Source organism: Bubalus kerabau, chromosome 15, assembly GCF_029407905.1.
Source record: "Bubalus kerabau isolate K-KA32 ecotype Philippines breed swamp buffalo chromosome 15, PCC_UOA_SB_1v2, whole genome shotgun sequence".
Classification (NCBI taxonomy): Eukaryota; Metazoa; Chordata; class Mammalia; order Artiodactyla; family Bovidae; genus Bubalus; species Bubalus kerabau.
Window position 1 is genome coordinate 6,954,735 of NC_073638.1, and position 22,676 is coordinate 6,977,410.

General features: G+C 38.4%; 1 long non-coding RNA gene across 1 annotated transcript; it reads right to left on the reverse strand.

The window, feature by feature from the left end:
• Positions 1–6,972: 6,972 nt before the first annotated feature.
• Positions 6,973–18,652, reverse strand: LOC129627973 (uncharacterized). Its single transcript, XR_008702677.1, has 3 exons — positions 18,556–18,652; positions 17,747–17,909; positions 6,973–7,092 (listed from the first exon to the last, which is right to left on the reverse strand). It is a non-coding gene; the product is annotated as an uncharacterized LOC129627973 (long non-coding RNA).
• Positions 18,653–22,676: the final 4,024 nt, after the last annotated feature.

A 22,676-nucleotide genomic window follows, 5' to 3' on the forward strand; every position in this document is an offset into this window, starting at 1 on the left:
TGGTTCAGGAATGTGCTCTTTGGTTTCCATGTGTTTGCAAAATTTCCAGCCCTCCTCTTGTTAATTTCTAAGTTTATGATATTTGGTGTACTTTAAATCTTTATAAGGTCTCTTGAGACTTGCTTTTGACCATCATATGGTCTATCCTGCAGAGTGCCCCTTGGGTACTTGAGAAGAATATGGTGTATTCTCCTGTTGTTGGATGGAATTTCTATATATGTCTACCTGGTTGGCTTGGTCAAATACATGATTTAAGTCCAATTTATCCTTGATTTACTTTCTGGATGATCTAACCATTGTTAAATGTGAGGTACTGAAGTCCTCTACTGTTATTGTGGGCTTCGCTAGTGGCTCAGCAGCACATGATGTGCCTACAATGCAGGAGCTGCAGGAGGTGTGGGTTCAATCCTGGGTTGGGAAAATCCCTGTGGAGGAGGGCAAGGCAACCCATTCCAGTATTCTTGCCTGGAGAATCCCACGGATAGAGGAGCCTGGCAAGCTGCAGTCCATAGGTTTGCAAAGAGTCGGACACAATTAAAGTGACTTAGCATGCATCCATGCAGTATTAGTGTATCGTTGTCTCTTTCTTTCTTCAGAACCGTTAGTATTTGCTTAATATATTTGGGTGCGCTGATGTAGTTATGCTGTTATTGTTGTACAGTCACTTAGTCGTGTCTGACACATTGAGATGTGTTCTACATGCACTACATGCACATGTTCTACAGCACTCCAGGCTTCCCTGTCCTTCACTACACCAGAGTTTGCTCAAACTCAATCCATTGCGCTGGTGATGCCATCCAGCCATCTCTTCCTCTGTGGTCTCCTTCTCATTCTGCCTTCAATCTTTCACAGCATCAGGGTCTTTACTAATGAGTCAGCCTTTCATATCAAGTGGCCAAGTATTGGAGCTTCAGCTTCAGCATAAGTCCTTCCAATGAATATTCAAGATTGTATACCTTTAGGATAGACTGGCTTGATCTCCTTGAAGTGCAAGGGACTCTCAAGAGTCTTCTCCAACACCACAGTTCGAAAGCATCAATTCTTCGGTGCTCAGCTTTCTTTATGGTCCAACTCCCACAACCATACATGACTACTGGAAAAATCATAGTTTTGACTACAAAGACCTTTGTTGGCAAAGTAATGTCTCTGCTTTTTAATATGCTGTCTAGGTTGGTCATAGCTTTTCTTCCAAGGAACAAGCATCTTTTATTTTCATGGTTGCAGTCACTATCTGCAGTGATTTTGGAGCATAAGAAATTCTATCAATTATTGAGAGAGGAGTGTTGAAATCTCCAAATATAGCACGTATTTATCTATTTCTCCTTTTAGTTCAGTCAGGTTTTTCTCTGTGTATTTTGAAGCTTTGTTGCTGGATACACAATCATTGAATATTATTATGTCTTTTAATAAATTGACCCATTTATCATTATTAAATATTTTCCCTTAAAAAAAAAAAAAAGAAAGTCGGTCACTGTTTCCATTGTTTCTCCATCTGTTTGCAATAATGTGATAGGATCAGATGTCATGATCTTTGTTTTTTGAATGTTGAGGTATAAGCCAGCTTCTTCACTCTCCTCTTTAACTTTCATCAAGAGGCTATTTAGTTCCTCATTGTTTTCTGTCATAAGGACAGTGTTACCTGCATATCTGAGGCTATTGATATTTCTCCCAGTAATTTTGATTATAGCTTGTGCTTCATCCAGCCCAGGATTTCGCATGATGTACCCTTCAAATAAGTTAAATAAGCAGGGTGACAATATTCAGCCTTGACATACTCTTTTCCCAATTTGGCAGCCTGCTGTTCCATGTCTGGTTCTGACTGTTGCTTCTTGACCAGCATACAGGTTTCTCAAGAGGCAAGTAAGGTGGTCTGGTATTCCCATCTCTTTAAGAATTTTCCACAGTTTGCTGTGATCCACAGTCAAGAGTTTTAGCATAGTCAATGAAGCATAAGTGAAGTGAAGTGAAGTTGCTCAGTCGTGTCCGACTCTTTGCGACCCCATGGACTATAGCCTATTAGGCTCCTCCGTCCATGGGATTTTCCAGGCAAGAGCACTGGAGTGGGTTTCTATTTCCTTCTCCAGGAGAAGCATAAGTAGATATTTTTCTAAAACTCTCTTGCTTTTGCTATGATTTAGTGGCTGTTGGCAATTTGATCTCTGGTTCCTCTGCCGTTTCTAAATCCAGCTTGAACATCTGGATGTTCATGGTTCATGTTCTGTTGAAGCCTAGCTTGGAGGATTTTGAACATTACTTTGCAAGTGTGTGAAATGAGTTCAATGTGTGGTAGTTTGAACATTCTTTGGCATTGTCTTTCTTTGGAACTGGAATGAAAACTGACCTTTTCCAATCCTGTGGCCACTGCTGAATTGTCCAAATTTGCTAGCATATTGAGTGCAGCACTTTCACAGCAACATCTTTTAGGACTGAAATAGCTCAGCTGAAATTCTATCTGGTTTTGTTCAGATAGAATTCTACCTCCACTGGTTTCGTTCATAGTGATGCTTCCTAAGACCCAATTGACGTTGGACTCCAGGATGTCTGGCTCTAGGTGAGTGATCACACCATCGTGGTTATCTGGGTCATGAAGATCTTTTTTGTATAGTTCTGTGTATTCTTGCCACCTCTTCTTAATCTCTTCTACTTCTATTAGGTCCATAGAGTTTCTGCCCTTTTTTGTGCCCATCTTTGCGTGAAATGTTCCCTTGGTATCTCTAATTTTCTTGAAGAGATCTCTAGTCATTCCCATTCTGTTGTTTTCCTCTATTTCTTTGCATTGTTCACTTAGGATGACGTTCTTATCTCTCCTTGCTAGTCTTTGGAACGCTGCATTCATATGGGCATATCTTTCCTTTTCTCCTTTGCCTTTCACTTCTTTTCTCAGATATTTGTAAGCCTGTCAGACAACCATTTTGTCGTTTTGCATTTCTTTTTCTTGGGGATGGTCTCTACCGCTGCCTCCTGTGCAGTCGTCATGAACCTCCATCTATACTTCCTCGGCACTCTGTCTGTTAGATCTAATCCTTTGAATCTGTTTGTCACTTCCACTGTATAATCATAAAGGATTTGATTCAGGTCATACCTGAAGGGCCTAGTGGTTTTTCCCTACTTTCCTCAATTTAAGTCTGAATTTGGCAATAACGAATTCATGATCTGTGCCACAGTCAACTCCTGGGCTTGTTTTTGCTGATTGTATAGAGCTTCTCCATCTTCGACTGCAAAGAATATAATCAATCTGATTTTGGTATTGACCATCTGGTGATGTCCATGTGTACTGACTCTTGTGTTTTTGGATGAGGGTGTTTGCTATGATCAGTGTGTTCTCTTGGCAAAACTGTGTTAGCCTTTGCTGTGCTTCATTTTGTATTTCAAAACCAATCTTGCCTGTCACTCCAGGCATCTCTTGAATTCCCACTTTTGCATTCCAGTCCCCTATAATGAAAAGGACATTTTTTTTTTTTTGGTGTTAGTTCTAGAAGTTCTCAGATGTCATCATAGAACCATTCAACTTCAGCTTCTTCAACATTCGTGGGCTGTCATAAAGTTGGATTACTCTGAGAATGATTTGCCTTGGAAATGAACAAAGATCATTCTGTCGTTTTTGAGATTACATCCAAGTACTGCATTTCAGACTCATCTGTTGACTCTGAAATGGCTACTCCACTTCTTCTAAGAGATTCGTGCCCACATGGTAAATATAATAGTCATCTGAATTAAATTCGCTCATTCTGGTCCATTCTAGTTCAGTTCAGTTCAGTCGCTCAACTCTTTATGACCCCAGCAGCACACCAGGCTTCTCTGTCATTGTCAACTCCTGGAGCTTCCTCAAATTCATGTCCATCGAGTCAGTGATGCCATCCAATCATCTGATCCTCTAACACCCTCTTCTCCTCCTGCTTTCAATCTTTCCCAGCATCAGAGTCTTTTCAAATGAGTCAGTTCTTTGCATCAGATGGCCAAAGTATTGGAGTTTCAGCATCAACATCAGTCCTTCCAATGAATATTCAGGACTGATTTCCCTCAGGATTGACCCATTTGCTCTCCTTGCAGTCCAAGGGACTCTCAAGAGTCTTCTCCAACACCACAGTTCAAAAGCATCAATTCTTCGGTGCTTAGCTTTCTTTATGGTCCAACTCTCACATCCATACATGACTACTGGAAAAACCATAGCTTTGACTATACGGAATTTTGTTGGCAAAGTAATGCGTCTGCTTTTTAATATGCTGTCTAGGTTGGTCATAGCTTTTCTTCTAAGGAGCAAGTGTCTTTTAGTTTCATGGCTGCAGTCACTATCTGCAGTGATTTTGGAGCCCCCCGCCCCTCCCTGCCAAATAAAGTCTCTCACTGTTTCCATTGTTTCCCCATCTATTTGCCATGAAGTGCTGGGACCAGATGCCATGATCTTCATTTGCTGAATGCTGAGTTTTAAGACAACTTTTTCACTCTCCTCTTTCACTTTCATTAAGAGGTTCCTTAGTTCTTATTTGCCTCTGCCATAAGGGTGGTGTCACCCACATATCTGAGGTTATTGATATTTCTGCTAGCAATCTTGATTCCAGCTGGTGCTTCCTCCACCCTGGCATTTTATGTGATGTACTCTGCATATAGGTTAAATAAGCATGGTGACTATATAGCCTTGATTTACTCCTTTCCCAATTTGGGATCAGTCTGTTTTTCCATGTCTGATTCTAACTGTTGCTTCTTGACCTGTATACAGATTTCTCAGGAAGCAGGTAAGGTGGTCTGGTATTCCCATCTATTTCAGAATTTTCCACAGTTTGTTGTGACCCACACAGTCAAAGGCCATGGAATAGTCAATAAGGCAGAAGTAGATGTTTTTATGGAACTCTCTTGCTTTTGCAATGATCCAACAGATGTTGGAAATTTGATTTCTGGTTCCTTTGCCTTTTCTAAATCTAGCTTGAACATATGGAAGTTCATGGTTCATGTTCTGTTGAAGCCTAGCTTGGAGAATTTTGAGCATTAATTTGCTCTCGTGTTAGATGAGTGTAATTGTGCAATGGTTTGAGCATTCTTTGGCATTGTCTTTCTTTGGGATTGGAATGCAAACTGACCTTTTTCAATTCTGTGGCCACTGCTGAGTTTTTCCAAATTTGCTGGTATATTAAGTGCCACACTTTAACAGCATCATCTTTTAGGACTTGAAATAGCTCAAGTGGAATTCCATCACCTCCAGTAGCTTTGTCCATAGTGATGCCTCCTAAGGCCCACCTGACTTTGGACCCCAGTATATCTGGCTCTAGGAAGTGATCACATCATCATGGTTATCTGGGTCATGAAGATCTTTTTTGTATAGTTCTTCTGTGTATTCTTGCCACCTGTTCTTAATCTCTTCTGCTTCTGTTAGGTCCATAGAGTTTCTGTCCTTTTTTGTGCCCATCTTTGCATTAATTTTCCTTTGGTTTCTCTAATTTTAGTTCACTGATTCCTAAAATGTTGATTCTCAGTCTTGCCATCTCCTGCTTGACTACCTCCAGCTTACCTTGATTTATGGACCTCACATTGCAGGTTCCTATAAAATATTGTTCTCTACAGAATGGGACTTTACTTTCACCACCATATGCATCCCCAACTGGATGTTGTTCTGCTTTGGCTGATGTAGAATATGGGTATATTTACAATTGTTATGTGTTCTTATTTAATTGATCCACTTTATTATTATATAATGACCAATTTTGTCTCTTTTATTGTTTTTGCTTAATGTTTATTTTGTCAAATGTAAGTATCACTGCTCCTACTTTCTTTTAGTTTCTATTTGTGTGGAATATCTTTCTTTTTTGTTTTCCTCTGACTTTGAGTTTCAAAGTTTCCATCCTGTGTATCATTGATTCTATCTTCTGTTTGATCTATTCTGCTGTAGATGTGTTCTATTACAGTCTTCATTTCATTCATTGAATTCTTTAGCTCCAGAATTCCAATTTAGTTCCTTTTTATGATTCTTATCTCTGTCAATTACTCACTTTGCTCACTTACTGTTTTCCTAGTTTTGTTGCATGCCTTTCTGTTTTCTTGCAGTTTGTTGAAGTAAAGTGAAGTCACTCAGTCGTGTCTGACTCTTCGACACCATGGACTGTAGCCTACTGAGCTCCTCCATCCATGGGATTTTCCAGGCAAGAATACTGGAGTGGGTTGCCATTTCCTTCTCCAGGGGAACTTCCTGACACAGGGATCGAACACGGGTTTCGCACGTTGTAGGCAGACGCTTTACCATCTGAGCCATCCTCTAAATAGCTATTTTGACTTTTTATTGATTACACTGCAAAATTTTTCCTTTGAATTCAGTTACTAGAGGATTCTGAAAGTATGAAGCTCCAATATTTTGGCCATCTGATGGGGAGAACTGACTCATTGGAAAAGATCCTGATGCTGCAAAAGATTGAAGGCAGGAGGAGAAGGGGATGACAGAGGATGAGGTGGTTGGATGGCATCACATGAGTTTGAGCAAGCTCCAGGAGTTGGTGATGGACTGGACAGGGAAGCCTGTCACGCTGCAGTCCATGGGGTGACAAAGAGACAGACATGACTGAGCAACTGAATGGAATGGAACCGAACTAGAGGATTATTATTACTTCTGAAGATAACATGCTTTCTTCGTTAGTCTTATTCTCTGGAGCTTTGCATTCCTGTTTTTGTATTAGCTGTATCAATCACTTCCTCAAATGTTTACTAGTTTAATGTGGTAGATTCTTTTTATTGGCCCTGCTTATATCTGGGAATTTCTCCAACAATGAATGGATGCACTTATTCCACACTTCTTGCTCATTCTTGGGTAGATGTCTTATATCTTCTTGGTTCTTAGAAGTCACCAGACCAGCTTCAGGAAATTGCTCTGTTGTGTTTCAAAATTGGTGCTATTGTTTGTGTTTGTGGTTTCTCTCTACCTGATAGCTTGGCTTAGCTTTCTGAAGTTACTCTAGCAGATCTTGGCCACGAAACCCAGATGTGTGCACAGGATCTAGCCCCAGAGTTGGAGGAAATGTTCCCATATCACTCAATACTTGGGGTGCAAGGTGAGGGAATCCTACAGTGAAGTTCTCCCAGTAGCCCTTGGGTAGGTTTCTTGCTGGAGTCCTGAAAAAGTCAACAGGAACAGTGTCATTTTACTGCCCTTTGATATTATCTGCCTCTTTCCTCACCTTCCTCCCTATTGGGGAGGTCAATTTGCTAATCTGGGTGCTGCAGGAGAGAAATGTGTTTTTCTAGCAGTGTTCCACACAACTGGAGTAGCTGGGTACTCACTCACTGCTTTCCTCCTCTTTGCCAGGAAGTTTCCCATGCTGCCTTGGGGGAGGGATGGTGCTTTCAAATTTCCACTATCTTTTCCAATGTATCCAAACTTGTGTCCCCTCCCCGACCCCATTTTTTTTTTTGTTGTTGTTGCTGTTATTTTTGCTACAATGGAGTGCTAAAATCTCTATTTGGGAAGGATGGACTTATTATTATTATTTTTTTAAAGGCCCTCTCATCCATTTTGTATACCTAAAGCAGCACTCTCTAGGTTTTCTACAACCAAGGCTGAAAGGAACTGGAGCCCATTTGCCAGATCTTGCTGGTTTCACAATCTGTAGGGATATCTATCTGCCAATTCATATGTGGAACTCTCCTTGGTCCCTTGGCATATGGTGCTGGATCTCACAACTTCCACAGAGGTACTTTTGTTCACAGATGGATGCCAAAGTTTAGCTGTTGAAAAGGCGGCACAAATAGGAGCAGCATCTTATGTTGCCATGTAGCTGATATCACTCACCATATTCTCCAAAAAATTTTATTTACAAAAATAGTTGCTGGCCCGCAAACTACAGTTTGCTGATCCCTGCTATAGATAACATAGATTTTAAATGATACGCAAAAGAGAAAAATATGTAAACATTCATATACAGGAAGTTTTCTTTCCTCTCAGTTCTTCATTTACTTGATCACTGGGAAGCAGTGTACTTCATCCGTTTACTCCTGTACTGAATATAAAAATTGCTCCAAATTCTGATGTGATAGAATCCAAAAGAATGATTTTTTAAAATTATCTTTTTTGCTGTTGAAGGATGATTGCTTTACAGAATTTTGTTGCTTTCTGTCAAACCTCAACATGAATTAGCCATAGGTATACATATATTCCCTCCCTTTTGAACCTCCCTCCCCATCCAACCCTCTAGGTTGATACAGAGCCCCTGTTTGAGTTTTCTGAGCCATACAGCAAATTCCCGTTGGCTATCTATTTTACATATGGTAATGTAAGTTTCTGTGTTACTCTTTCCATACATCTTACCCTCTTCTCCCCTCTCCCCATGTTCATAAGTCTATTCTCTACGTCTGTTTCTCCATTGCTTCCCTGTAAATAAATTTTCAGTACCATTTTTCCAGATTCTGTATGTATGCACTATAATTCAATATTTATCTTTCTCTTTCTGACTTATTTCACTCTATATAATAGGCTCCAGTTTCATCCACCTCATTAGAACTGACTCAAATGTATTCCTTTCTATGGCTCAGTAATATTCCACTGTGAATGTGCACCACAACTTTTTTATCCATTCATTTGTCGATGCATATCTAGGATGCTTCCATGTTCTAGCTATTGTAAATAGTGCTGCAATGAACAATGGGATACATGTGACTTTCAATTTTGGTTTCCTCAGGGTATAGGCCTAAGAGTGGGATTGATGGGTCATATGGTTGTTTCATTCCTAGATTTTTAAGGAATCTCCATACTGTCTTCCATAGTGGCTGTATTAATTTGCACTCCCACCAATAGTGCAAGAGCATTATCTTTTCTCCACACCCTCTCCAGCATTTATTGTTTGTAGACTTTTTAATGATGGCCATTCTGAGTGGTATGAGGTGATATCTCATTGTAGTTTTGATTTTCACTTATCTAATAATGAGTGATGTTGAGCATCTTTTCATGTGTTTATTAGCCATCTGTATGTCTTCTTTCGAGAAATGTCTGTTTAGGTCTTTTCCCCACTTTTTGACTAGCTTGTTTTTCTGGTATTCAGTTGTATGAGTTTGTATATTTTGGAAATTAACCATTTTTTAGTTGTTTCATTTGCTATTATTTTTTCCCATTCTGAGGGCTGTCTTTTCACCTTGCTTATAGTTTCCTTTGCTGTGCAGAAGCTTTTAAGTTTAATTAGGTCCCACGTATTTACTTTTGTTTTCATTTCCGTTACTCTATGAGGTGAGTCATAGAGGATTTTGCTTTGATTTATGTCATCGAGTATTTGGCCTGTTTTCCTCTAAGAGTTTTACAGTTTCTGGTCTTATATTTAGGTCTTTAATCCATTTTGAGTTTATCTTTGTGTATGGTGTTAGGAAGTGTTCTAATTTCATTCTTTTACACATAGCTGTCCAGTTTTCCCAGCACCATTTATTGAAGAGGCTGTCTTTGCCCCATTGTATATTTTTGCCTCCTTTGTCAAAAATAAGGTACCCATAGGTGCATGGGTTTATTTCTGGGCTTTCTATTTTGATCTATTGGTCTATATTTCTGTCTTTGTGCCAGTACTGTACTGTCTTGATGACTGTAGCTTTATAGTATAATCTGAAGTCAGGAAGGTTGTTTCCTCCATCTCCATTCTTCTTTCTCAAGACTGCTTTGACTATTTGGGGTCTTTTGTGCTTCCATATGAATTATGAATTTTTTTGTTCTAGTTCTGTGAAAAATGCCACTGGCAATTTGATATGGATCATATTAAATCTGTAGATTGCATTTGGTAGTATAGTCATTTTCACAATATTGATTCTTCCTACCCAGAAACATTGAGTATCTCTCCATCTGTTTATGTTATCTTTGATTTCTTTCATTAGTGTCTCATAATTTTCTGTGCACAGTTCTTTTTTCTCCTTGCTGCTAAGTTGCTTCAGTCATGTCCGACTCTGTGCGACCCCATAGACGGCATCCCACCAGGCCCCACTGTCCCTGGGAGTCTCTAGGCAAGAACACTGGAGTGGGTTGCCAGTTCCTCCTCCAATGCATGAAAGTGAAAGTGAAGTCGCTCAGTCATGTCCGACTCTTAGTGACCCCATAGACTGCAGCCTACCAGGCTCCTCCATCCATGGGATTTTCTAGGCAAGAGTACTGGAGTGGGGTGCCATTGCCTTCTCCGTTTGTCTCCTTAGGTAAGTTTATTCCTAGATATTTAATTGTTTTTGTTGCAATGGTGAATGGGATTGATTTCTTAATTTCTCTTTTTGATTTTTCATTTTTAGCATATAGAAATGCAAGTGATTTCTGTGTATTGATTTTGTATCCTGAAACTGCTAAATTCACTGATTAGCTCTAGTAATTTTCTGATACTATCTTTAGGGTTTTCTATGTACAGTTTCATGTCATCTGCAAACAGTGAGAGTTTTACTCCTCCTTTTCCAATCTGTATTCCTTTTATTTCCTTTTCTTCTCTGATTGCTGTAGTTAGGACTTCCAGAACTATATTGAATAATAGTGGTGAAAGTGGACACCCTTGTCTTATTCCTGATCTTAGGGTGAATGCTTTCAGTTTTTCACTACTGAGAATAATGTTTGCTGTAGACTTATCATATATGGCCAGGCTTATTATATATGGTAGGCTTATCTTTTGGCCATTCTTCCAAAAGAACAATTTTACTGTATCTTTACTTAAAAGTCTCTTTTTGCTATTTTTTCCCCTAAATAGCTGTGACTCTTGAAATCCTTTGTTTTTGGAAGGTATTTTTAAATTTCCCTTTACTGAACACAGGCATGATAGATTTTTGTGATTTGAGAATTTGTAGCACTGTGTATCCCCTTCTTGGATTACAGCCTTGTTGGGGTGAAGGGGCTTGCATAGCTCAATGAAGCTATGAGCCATGCTGTGTAGGTCCACCTATGATGGATGGGTGATAGTGAAGAGTTCTGTTGCAACGTGGTCCACTGGAAAAGGAAGTGGTGACTGACTTTAGTAGTCTTGCCTGGAGAACCCCATGGACAGTATGAAAAGGAAAAAAAAAATACAGTAGATGATCATATCCTCCAGGTTGGAAATGTCCAATATGTTACTGGAGAAGAGCAGAGGTCAATTACTAATAGTTTGAGAAAGAATGAAGTGGCTGGGCAAAAGCAGTAATGACGCTCAATTGTGGATGTGTCTGCTGGTGAAAGTAAAGTCTGATGTTGTAAAGAACAATAGTGCATAGGAACCTGGAAGGTTAGGTCTGTGAATCAAGGCAAATTTACATGGTCAAGCAGGAGATGGCAAGATTAAGCACTGATATCTTAAGAATCAGTGAACTAAAATGGATGAGAACGGGTGGATTTAATTCAGATGACCACTTAATTGAGGTGACTACTGTAGGCAAGAAACCCTTAGAAGATATGGAATGGTCCTCATAGTCAACAAAAGAGTCTGAAATGCAGTACTCAAGTGCAGTCTCAAAAATGACAGAATGATTGCTGTTCCTTCCAAAGGCAAACCAGTCAACATCACATTAATCCAAATCTATGCCCCAGCCATCAATGCTGAAGAAGGTGAAGTTGACTGGTTCTATGAAGACCTACAAGATCTTCTAGAACTAACACCCCAAAAGATATGCTTTTCATCATAGTGAATTGGAATGCAAAAGTGGGAAGTCAAGAGATACCTGGAAATATAGGAAAGTTTTGCTTTGGAGTACAAAATGAAACAGGGCAAAGGTTAACACACTTTTGTCAAGAGAACATGTTGGTCATAGGAAACACATTTGCCCTATAATCCAAGAGATGATGATACATATGGACATCCACATGGTCAGTACTTTTTTTTTACAGCTGAAGATGGAGAAGCTCTATTCAGTCAGTGGAAAAAGAAAAGAAAGACCTGGAGCTGACTGTGGCTCAAGTCATGTGTTCTTTATTGCAAAATTCAGGCTTAAATTGAAGAAAGTAGGGAAAAGCACTAGACCATTCAGATATAATCTAAATCAAATCCCTTATGCTCATACAGTGGAAGTGATGAATAGATTCAAGGGATAGAGTACCTAAAGTACTATGAACAGAAGTTCGTAAAACTGTACAAGAGACAGTGACCAAAACCATCCCAGTCAAGTGAGCCTTAGGAAGCATTACTGAGAACAAAGTTAGTGGAGGTGATAGAATGCCAGCTGAGCTATTTCAAATCCTAAAAGATGATGTTGTTAAAGTATGACACTCAATATGCCAGCAAATTTGGAAAGCTCAGCAGTGGCCACAGTACTTGAAAAGGTCAGTTTTCATTCAAATCCCAAAGAAGGGCCATGCCAAAGAATATTTAAACTACCGTACACTTGGGCTCATTTCACATGCTAGCAAGGTAATGCTCAAAATTCTTCAAGCTAGGCTTCAACAGTACATGAACCAAGAATTTCTACATGTACAAGCTGGATTTAGATAAGGCAGAGGAACCACATATCAAATTGCCAACATCCTTTGGATCCCAGGAAAAGGAAGGGAATTCCAGATAAACATTTACTTCTGCTTCATTGACTATGTTAAAGCCTTTGACTCTGTGGATCACAACAAACTGTGGAAAATTCTTCAAGAAATGGGAATACCAGACCACCTTATCTACCTCTTGAGAAACCTGTATGCAGGTCAAGAAGCAACAGTTAGAACGGGACATTGAATTAAGGACTGTTTCCAAATTGGGAAAGGAGTACATCAAGGCTGTATATTGTCATCTTGCTTATTTAACTTATATGGAGAGTACATCATGTGAAATGCTGGAATGGATGAAGAACAAGCTGGAATCAAGATTGTTAGGAGAAATATCAATAATCTCAGATATGCAGAAGCAGATGATACCACCCTTATGGCAGGAAGCAAAGAGAAATTAAAGAGCCTCTTGATAAAGGTGAAAGAAGAGAGTGAAGAATTTGGCTTAAAACTCTACATTAAGAAAACTAAGACCATGGCATTCAATCCTATCACTTCATGTCAGAGAGATGGGGAAAAAATGGAAACAGTGACAAACTTTCTTTTCTTGGGCTCCAAAATCACTGAGATTGTGACTGCAGCCATGAAATTAAAACACACTTACTCTTTGGAAGGAAAGCTATGATGAGCCTAGAGTGCATATTAAAAAGCAGAGACATCACTTTGCAGACAAAGATCTGTATAGTCAAAGCTATGGTTTTTCCAGTAGTCATGTATGGATGTGAGAGTTGGACCATAAAGAAGGCTGAACACCAAAGAATTGATTCTTTTGAAATGGTGCTGGAGAAGACTCTTGAGAGTCCCTTGGACAGCAAGGAGATCAGACCAGTCAATCCTAAAGGAAATCAACCTTGAATATTCATTGGAAGGACTGATGGTTTAGCTTCAATAGTTTGGCCACCTGATGTGAAGGGCTGACTCACTGGAAAAGAGCCTGATGCTGTGAAAGGTTGGGGGCTGGAAAGAAAGGGCAACAGAGGATAAGATGGTAGGTTGGCATCACTGACTCAGTGAACATGAGTTTGAACAAGCTCTGGGGGATAGTGAAGAACAGGGAAGCCTGGTGTGGTGCAGTCCATGGGGTTGCAAAGAGTCATACACGACTGAGTGACTCAACTGAATTGAACTTAAATTGGCTGAGGGGGCTTTACAAATAGCTGAGGCTTTACAAATAAATGAGGATACAAATAACTAGGTACAAACAATTTGAGGTAAGCTATGTCTAAGGGATGAGTAAGGTTTTTGTAGATGAGGAAAATGGAGGAGATTTGATTCCTCATTTCTTTATTTTTATAACAGAGGAAATGGAGACCTGGACAAGGTTAAGCAATTTGCCAAAAGAAGACAGAGGTATCTCTTGTTTTGTGTCTTATTACTATATTGAATTTATTCAATTTAGGTTCTAATTGATTATGTCTTTGATTTTTAAAATGAGAATGATCTAGTATAAGCTAGAGGAAGAACATTTCTATAAATAATTATGCACAGCTTGAGATGTCCATGGTTGGAAAGTAGTGTATTTCTCTGATGGAGAGTTGATGTGGCCTTGTTTGAGTCAAGCACTTTTGTGATTCATGTTGCATTGCCCTCTGTTGTAATATAAAGTTCATTCATTCTTGGAGTTCCTAAATGCAGTAACCCAAAGCCAGAAATGATGAAAAATTTTTATTTTAGCATTGTCTTAAAAATAGAAGTAAATATTGTTATTTTTCTGAAGTTTAAAATAGTATGTATGACATTCCAATCCAGCTAATTATGAAGAATTTGACCACAAAAATCTAGCTATTTATAATTAGCAGACCTAATGATGTAGTCATAGAATTTTAGAGTGAAAGAGACTTAATACATCATTTATACCAGTGGTTCTTACTTCTTTTTAAGATTGTGGGTCACTCTGTATATCAAGATTTTGCACCATATTCTGTTGGATATATACACATATATATATATATATATATATATAATCACATATTTATAGTGTACATATATGTTAAATTTTAGCCACCTTAAAGATAGCCAAATTTTATTCATAAAAACATCTGATCAGTTTTGACTTTGGAAAATAGCACTTGAAAGACTTTTAAGAAGCAGTTGGTTAACATACAAGCAGACCTTTACTTCAATCATTCAAATAATTCTTATCTTTCTTTACTAATATAATACAAAACAAAGAATACAAGAGTAAAAGTCAAAATCAATCGATCCTGTAAATAGCTAGCTATTTGTTCTTGATGTTATCACTTAACTCATCTGGACCTTACTTTCTTGTCACTAAACTAAAAAACTTGTGGATCAAGAAGAAATTTGGAAATCAAATTCAAGTGCCTAAAAATAGAGATGTTAATACATAGGAACACCTTCCAAACCTCAAATCTTCATTTACATATGGATTTTTAAATAGCATTTAATAATTTTCATCATTTCCAGAGTTTTGTCAGACACAAAGTCTATCATTTAGCTAAAAAGACAAAGCTAACATACAAAACAATGTGGAAGGTACTGATTAGTATCAATACATATATGAGTTCCCTTGTAAAGACAGAGGAAGTCTACTTGCCTAAGTTCATGTAACTCACTGGTGGCAGATCTGGATGTGAACATAAACAGCTGTGTCTTCACTATAACACAAACTTGACTATTAAAGGCAAAGTCATTGTCAACAGAGGTGGCTGGAGAAGCTCTTTGCATGTGCTGATAATTGAGTTGCCTATTAAAGAGGAAGATCTAGTGGGGAAAGCAGACTTTCAGGTAATTTGAAGAGCATGGACGGATTTCACAAGGAGTTTAACACTGTTTACATTAATGTAGGCAGTTTAATAATAGATATAGAGTCTTCTTGGCATTCAGTTTTCTCTCATAGAAATCATATTACTTCTTATCATAGAACATTACCCAGATCTGTGCTCTCTCTAAAATTTCTTTCCAACAATGGGCTGATACTCTTCCCCTTCTAACACTGCAGCTTAACATGTCTCAGATGGAACTCTGCTCTTTCTGCTCCATGTAGTTCCCAACATTTTTAAGAGAACTAGTGGAAGAAGATGGTGTCAATAAGGCTCTCTTCATCTCTAAAACATTACAAGAATGTAAGATTGGAAATGGTAATGGCCACAGCATGTCTTTTTGAGTGTGTGTGGTGTTCCTTATCCAAAAAATTAATGATGGTGCAATTTTCAAGTTCTTTGCAGCAAACATTACATTCTTATTTCCTTCTCCTATCACTGTGAAAAAGTGTACCTCTAGAGGTTTCCTCTTTGGGTAAATTTTGTGTATGTTATTTAAAAATATCAATTATATTTCTTTTTTTGATTGCAGATAAAACATTTTTTTATGTTATGTAAAGTCCACTTATGGAAAACACAAAAACTCATTGCTTTGTCTTACTTTCACAATGGCAATATTGGTACTTTTGTGAGGAATTTTAGACATCACTTCAAATGTCAAGTTCAAAAATGACAAATAACTGACAAATGTATGTCAGAAATACAAATAAATTTTGTAGTTCTTTTTTCTTCTCAGGACCTAAACTCTGTTCACATCCTATAATATCATTTTTTTTTAAAAATTATGTTACTTTTCTCTGAGTCTCTTCCTCTGGAGTGTGAGCCTCCAGGAGACAGTGAGTTCTTTGTTATCTCAGCCCTTGAAATAGTTACTGCCTATAATAGGGAGGGGGAGAGGGAAAAAGGGGATGGTAGATGAATGGATGGATGGATATATAGATAGATGAGCAAAGGCATAAAGGACATGAATGGTGAGGGCGAAAATTCTGCTTAGTAAAATTTATTTTTAAAGAATCTTATTCTATTAATATGCATCCAAACATGCTGTACATATAATAATTTTTCACATTGACTAAAATATTATTTCAATAAATAACTTAAGATGCCTTAGTTTGCAAGGTGCAAGGATATACTTGAATTACCTTAAAGATAAGAATGTTTATTTTTAGGGTGTGTGTGTGTTAGTTGCCTAGTTGTGTCTGACTCTTTGTGATCCCATGAACTGTAGCCCGCCAGGCTCCTCTGTTCATGGAATTCTCCAGGCAAGAATCCTGGAGTTGGTTGCCATTCCCTTCTCCAGGGGACCTTCCCAACCTAGGAATTGAGTATGGGTCTCTTGCATCACAGGCAGATTCTTTACCATCTGAACCACCAGGGAAGGGTTATTTTTTAGAAAAGTAAGTGGAAACTTCCAAATTTCTAAAGGGGAAAGTTATAATATGTATTAACTTGAAATTTAAGATTGCCTCAATTAATGGAGTAGTAAACTGTAGTTTTACATAGTTAACTGATTACTTCCCCAAACCCACTATTATTCATCATTTTGTCTGGAATAACTTTAAAAATTCTTGAGTTGTTGTTTTCTCATCTAGAGAATAATATATTCTACTCATTGTGAAGTTTAAATAAGAGCTTTTATTTAAAAAAAATTAAAGTTCAGTGACTGGGTATTATTAGTCTAAACTATAATGTTAGTTTCTTTCTCCATTTTTCTACTTAAAAAAACAAGGATAATTATATTTTGACTGTGTCACATCTGATTTGATGTTCACAATAATAAAGTGTGTGAATGGATTGTGAAAACTTAAGAGTTTCATAAATATTTGCTTGGTACTGATTGCTGATACCAAACAATCAAGGTAGTAGCTAAACAAGGACCCAGAAACTTTCGATAGTGTCCTTTTTTTTTTCTTTTTTAAAATAAAATCAGATTCATTTGAGTGCTCAAAAGTGAAGATTACATGCAAACCAAAATAAAATACAATCTATAGTCAAATATTTAAAGCAAATCACAAATGAACTTTAATTTAAAAATAGGTGAAAAATTGTCATTTATGTTTTTAGGAATTTCTGTAACAGTTCACTGGGTTTTTGATTTCTCAATAGGAAGTTGTCTTTCATTGCTTACTTCAGATCAAGCAGAAAATTCCATTTCCAATAGTATGTCATTATGAATAGCTTTATAATTGTTTCCAGTTTATATTTTAAAAAATATAACAGCGGGGGTGCAGTACCAGCCCTCGCAGACCCAAAGGGGTGAGGACAGATCTAGTTGTCACTGAGAATTTCCCAGCGGTCCTCAGTATCTGACCAAGCTGTCTCAGGAGGGTATGAATAGCTTCCATGACCAGGAGGTCAGTTGATGGGTGCGGGAACCCACCCTGCTGTCTTGGAAAGGTGGAGAAAGCTTCCAAGACTGGGAAAGCTGTCAGTGGGTGCTGGAAACTGTCCCTCTGTTCCGGAAGGGTGTAGATAACTCCCTACAGGGAAATCTTCCAGTGGGGGCCGGGATCTGCCCTGCTCTTGCTGCTGGGAAACTTACCAGTGAGCGCCAAAACCTGTCCTGCTGTCCTGGGAAGCTTTAGAAATCTTTCATGACTGAGAAATCCGGCCCTGAGTGCTGGAAACTTGCTGTTCCTGGAGGGTGTAGATTGCTCTCGCTACTTGACAATCCATCAGCAGGTGCCAGAATCTGCCTTGCTGTCCTGGGAGTACACAGAAAACTCTTGCTACTAGGAAATCTGCCAGTGGGTGCTAGAATATGTGCTACTGTCCCAAGAAGGTGCAGATAGCTCCCCCAACTAGGAAATTTATCCACAGGAAGAGCTGAAACCATAGATGAGCCCCAGGGGCTTTGTGGCCAAGGAAGAAGAGCTGAAATCTCTCCTTGTGGCTGCACAAACTGTGAAGTTACTCCTGTGCTTATACTTAAATTCAACACCTGCAAAACATCCAGAAGGACATCAAGTGCTGTTATAGCTAAGTCTGGCATTAGTAGCTAGCTGTGGGTCCTGTGGGCATGTGCACTTGGGAGTAGGGCAGATCAGGGCTTGAGTTGCCTCTATAGCTCCTGCAGTGGTGTAGGTGCGTACCTCCTGCCATACTGGGACCTAACCTCAGTGTACCTGCACCGGTGGCCCAGTGAAAGCAATGCTTGAGAGTCACCAGGGCCAATTTCTGGCACATCCACAGTTGTGGGTGTGGGTCTGAGAGCAGTGCCAAAACCGTATACTTTGTGAATCTGTACATTGGAGAAAGGGCACACAGCAGAGCACATTCACAGGTGAACAGCTTCAAAGGAGGAAAACTCAGTGGCTTCTCTCCCAGTGGGAGTGCTCTAATCCTACTTACCTTGAATGCAGATCGGAATCACAGCTAAGAAATAGATTGGGAGCTTCTACTCCAACAACTAGGGAGCACACTCATGCCCGATGGAAGTGAAAACCACAGAGCAAAGGGGAAGCCCTGCTCAATATCTAGGGCAGGCTCTAATCACCACACCATCAATTAAAATCCCCTAACAAGGGGATTCCCATCAAGGGGCTTCCCAGGTGGCACTAGTGGTAAAGAACCTGCCTGCAATGCCAGAGATATAAGAGACATGGATTTGATCCCTGGATTGGGAAGATGCCCTGAAGGAGGGCATGGCAACCAGTATTCTTGCCTGGAGAATCCCATGGACAGAAGAGCCTGGCAGGCTACAGTCCATAGGGTTGCACAGAGTCAGACACCACTAAAGCAACTTAGCATGTATCAAGGCAATAACAGCATAAGCCTCTGAAAAACTTCATCTACCAGAGCGTAGACACTAGAAGCAAGAGAAACTGATCCCACAGCCTTTGGAAAGGAAATCACAATCACAGTAAGTCTGACAAAATGAGATGACAAAAAATATGTTGCAGATGAAAGAGCAAGATAAAAATCTAGGAGAATGACTGAAGAGGAGATAGCAATCTACTTGAAAAAGAATTCAGGGTAATGATAGTAAAGATGATCCTTAGATCATCTTGAAAACAGAAAGGAAGTACAGATTGAGAAGATACAAGAAAAGCTTAACAAAGACCTCGAAGAACTAAAGAACAAACAAAAAGAGATGAACAAAAGAGTAAGCGAAATGAATAATACACTAGAATGACTCAATAGTAGATTAACTGAGACAGAAGAACAGATAAATGAGCTGGAATACAAAATAATGGAAATCACTGCTCTGGGAGTGAATAAAGAAAAAAGAAAAAAAGAAATAAGGACAGTCTCAGTGACCTCTGGGGCAACATTAAAAGCACAAACATTCAAATTATAGACATCCCAGAAGAAGAAGAAAAAGGGCCTGAAAAAATATTTGAATAAACCATAGTCAAAAATTTCCCTATCATGGGAAAGGAAATAGATACTTAAGCCCAGGAAGCACAGAGAGTTCCACACAGGGTAAATCTAAGGAGGAATATGCTGAGATACATATTAATCAAACTATTAAAAATTAAATACAAAGAAGAAATATTAAAAGCATTAAGGAAAAAGCAACAAAATATCCTTTATGAGAAAACCTGAATGAATCTTTTGGCCAACCCAATACAAGGTAATCCCCATAAAGGTTATCAGCTGATTTTTCAGCTGAAACTCTGCAGGCCAGAAGGGAGGGGCATATTATAAGTGATGAAAGGGGAAAAACCTACACCTAAGGCTACTCTATGCAGCAAGGCTCTCATTCAGATTTGAGAGAAATCAAAAGCTTTACAGACAAGAAAAAGTAAGAGAATTCAGCACCACCATGCCAGCTTTACAAGAATTGCTAAAAGCAAGAAACCCAAGAGAAGAGAAAGAAAGAGGAAGAGAAGAAAAGAGACCTATAAAAACAAACTGAAAGCAATTAAGAAAATGGCAATAGAAGCATATATATATCAATAATTACCTTAAATGTCAATGAATGAAATGCTTTCCAACCAAAAAATAGACTGACTGAATGTATGCAAAAATAAGACCTATTTATAACCTGTTGACAAGAGACCCATATCACACCTAAGGACACACACAGGCTGAAAGTGAGGGGATGGGAAAAGGTATTCCACACAATTGGAAATCAAAAGAAACCTGAATCAGCAATACTCTTATCACACACAAGATATTTTAAAATAAAGACTGCTACAGAGACAAAGAAGGACACTACATAATGATCAAGGGATCAGTCCAAGAATAAGATATAACAACTGTAAATATTTATGCACCAACATAGGAGCACCTCAGTATATAAGACAACTGCAAAAAGTCATAAAAGGGGAAACAGTAACAGAATAATTTTGGGAGACTTTAACACCCCACTTACACCAAGGGAAAGATCATCCAGACAGAAAATCAGTAAGGAAACATAAGCTCTAAATAACACAGTAGACCAAATACAATTGTTTGCTATTTATAGGACATTCCATCTGAAAGCAGCAGAATACAACTTCAAGTGTACAAAGAACATTCTGCAGGATGGACCACATCTGGGGTCACAAATCAAGCCTTGGTAAATTTAGGAAAATTGAAATAATATCAAGCATCTTTTTCAACCACAATACTATGAATTTAGAAATCAATTACAGAAAAAAATCTGTTAAAAACTCAAACACATGGAGGCTAAATAATGTTACTAAAAAACTGATGAATCACTGAAGAAATCAAAGAGGAAATTAAAAAATACCTAGAAACAGATGTCAATACATACAGGACAATGCATGGTATGCAGCTGAAGCAGTTCTAAGAGGGACGTTTATAGCAGTACAATCTTACTTTAAGAAACAAGAAATATCTCAAGTATACAACCTAACCTTAAACCTAAAGTAATTAGAGGAAGAAGAAAAAACAAAACTCAAAGTTAGCAGAGGGAAAGAAATCACAAAAGTCACAGCAGCAGAAATAACTGAAATAGAAACGAAACAATACAAAACATCAATGAAACAAAATGCTGGTTTTCTTGAGAAGATAAACAAAATTGATCAACCTTTAGCTAGACTCATCAAGAAAAAAGGGAGAGGACTCAAATCAACAAAATTAGAAATGAAAAAGGAAAAGTTACAACTGACACCACAGAAACACAAAAGATCATAAAAGACTACTACAAGCCACTATTAATATTTGCTAATAAAATGGATAACCTGGAAGAAAGAGACAAATTCTTAGAAAGGTACAATCTTCCGAGACTGAACCAGGAAGAAATAGAAAATATAAACATACCAATCACAAGTACTGAAATCAAAACTGTGGTCAAAAATCTTCCAACAAACAAAAGTCCAGGACCAGATGGCTTCACAGGTGAATTCTATCAAATACTTAGAGAAGAGTTAACATCTATTTTTCTCAAACTCCTCCAAAAATTTCAGAGAAGAAACACTCCAAAGCTCATTCTGTGAGGCCACCATTACCCTGATACCAAGACCAAACAAAGATATCATGCAAAAAAGAAAATTGAAGGCCAATGTCACTGATGGACATAGACACAAATATCCTCAACAAAACACCAGCAAATAGAACCCAACAAAACATTAAAAGGATCATATACCATAGAGAGGTGGGATTTATCCCAGGGACACAAGGATTCTTCAACATACACAAATCAATCAATGTAATATATTAACAAACTGAAGAATTAAAACCATATGAGCATGTTAATCAATGCAGAAAAAGCTTTTGACAAAATTTAATACTTATTTATGATAAAAATTCTCCAAAAAGTGAACAGAGGGAACCTGTGCTGTGCTGTAATTAGTCACTCAGTCATGTCTGACTGTTTGTGACCCCATGGACTGCAACCCACTATGCTACTCTGTCCACGGGGATTCTCCAGGCAAGAATACTGGAGTGGGTTGCCATGCCTCCTCCAGGGGATCTTCCCAACTCAGGAATAAAACCAGGGTCTCCTGCATTGCAGGCAGATTCTTCACCATCTGAGCTACCAGGGAACCTACCTCTACATAATAAAGGCTATATATGACATATATGACAAGCCTACAACAGACATTGTCAAATGGTGAAATATATGAAATAATTTCCCATAAGATCAAGAACAGGACAAGGATGTCCACTCTCACCACTGTTATTCAACATAGTTTTGAAAGTCCTAGCCATGATAATCAAAGAATAAAAAGAAATAAAAGCAATCCGAATTGGAAAAGAAGAAGTAAAACAGTCAGTTTGCAGTTGACATGATACTATACGTAGAAAATCCTAAAGGTGTTGTGTGAAAACTACTAAAGCTCATCAATGAGTTTGGTAAAGTTGTAGGATAGTAAATTAACACATGGAAATCTCTTGGATTCCTATACAACAACAACAACAAGAGATCAAACATAGAAATTAAAGAAACAATCCCAGTTACCATTGCAATAAAAAGAATAAAATACCTAGGAATAAAGCTACCTAAGGAGGCAAAAGACCAGTACATAGAAAACTGTATGACACTGATGAAAGAAATGAAAGCGGGCAGAAGGAGAAGA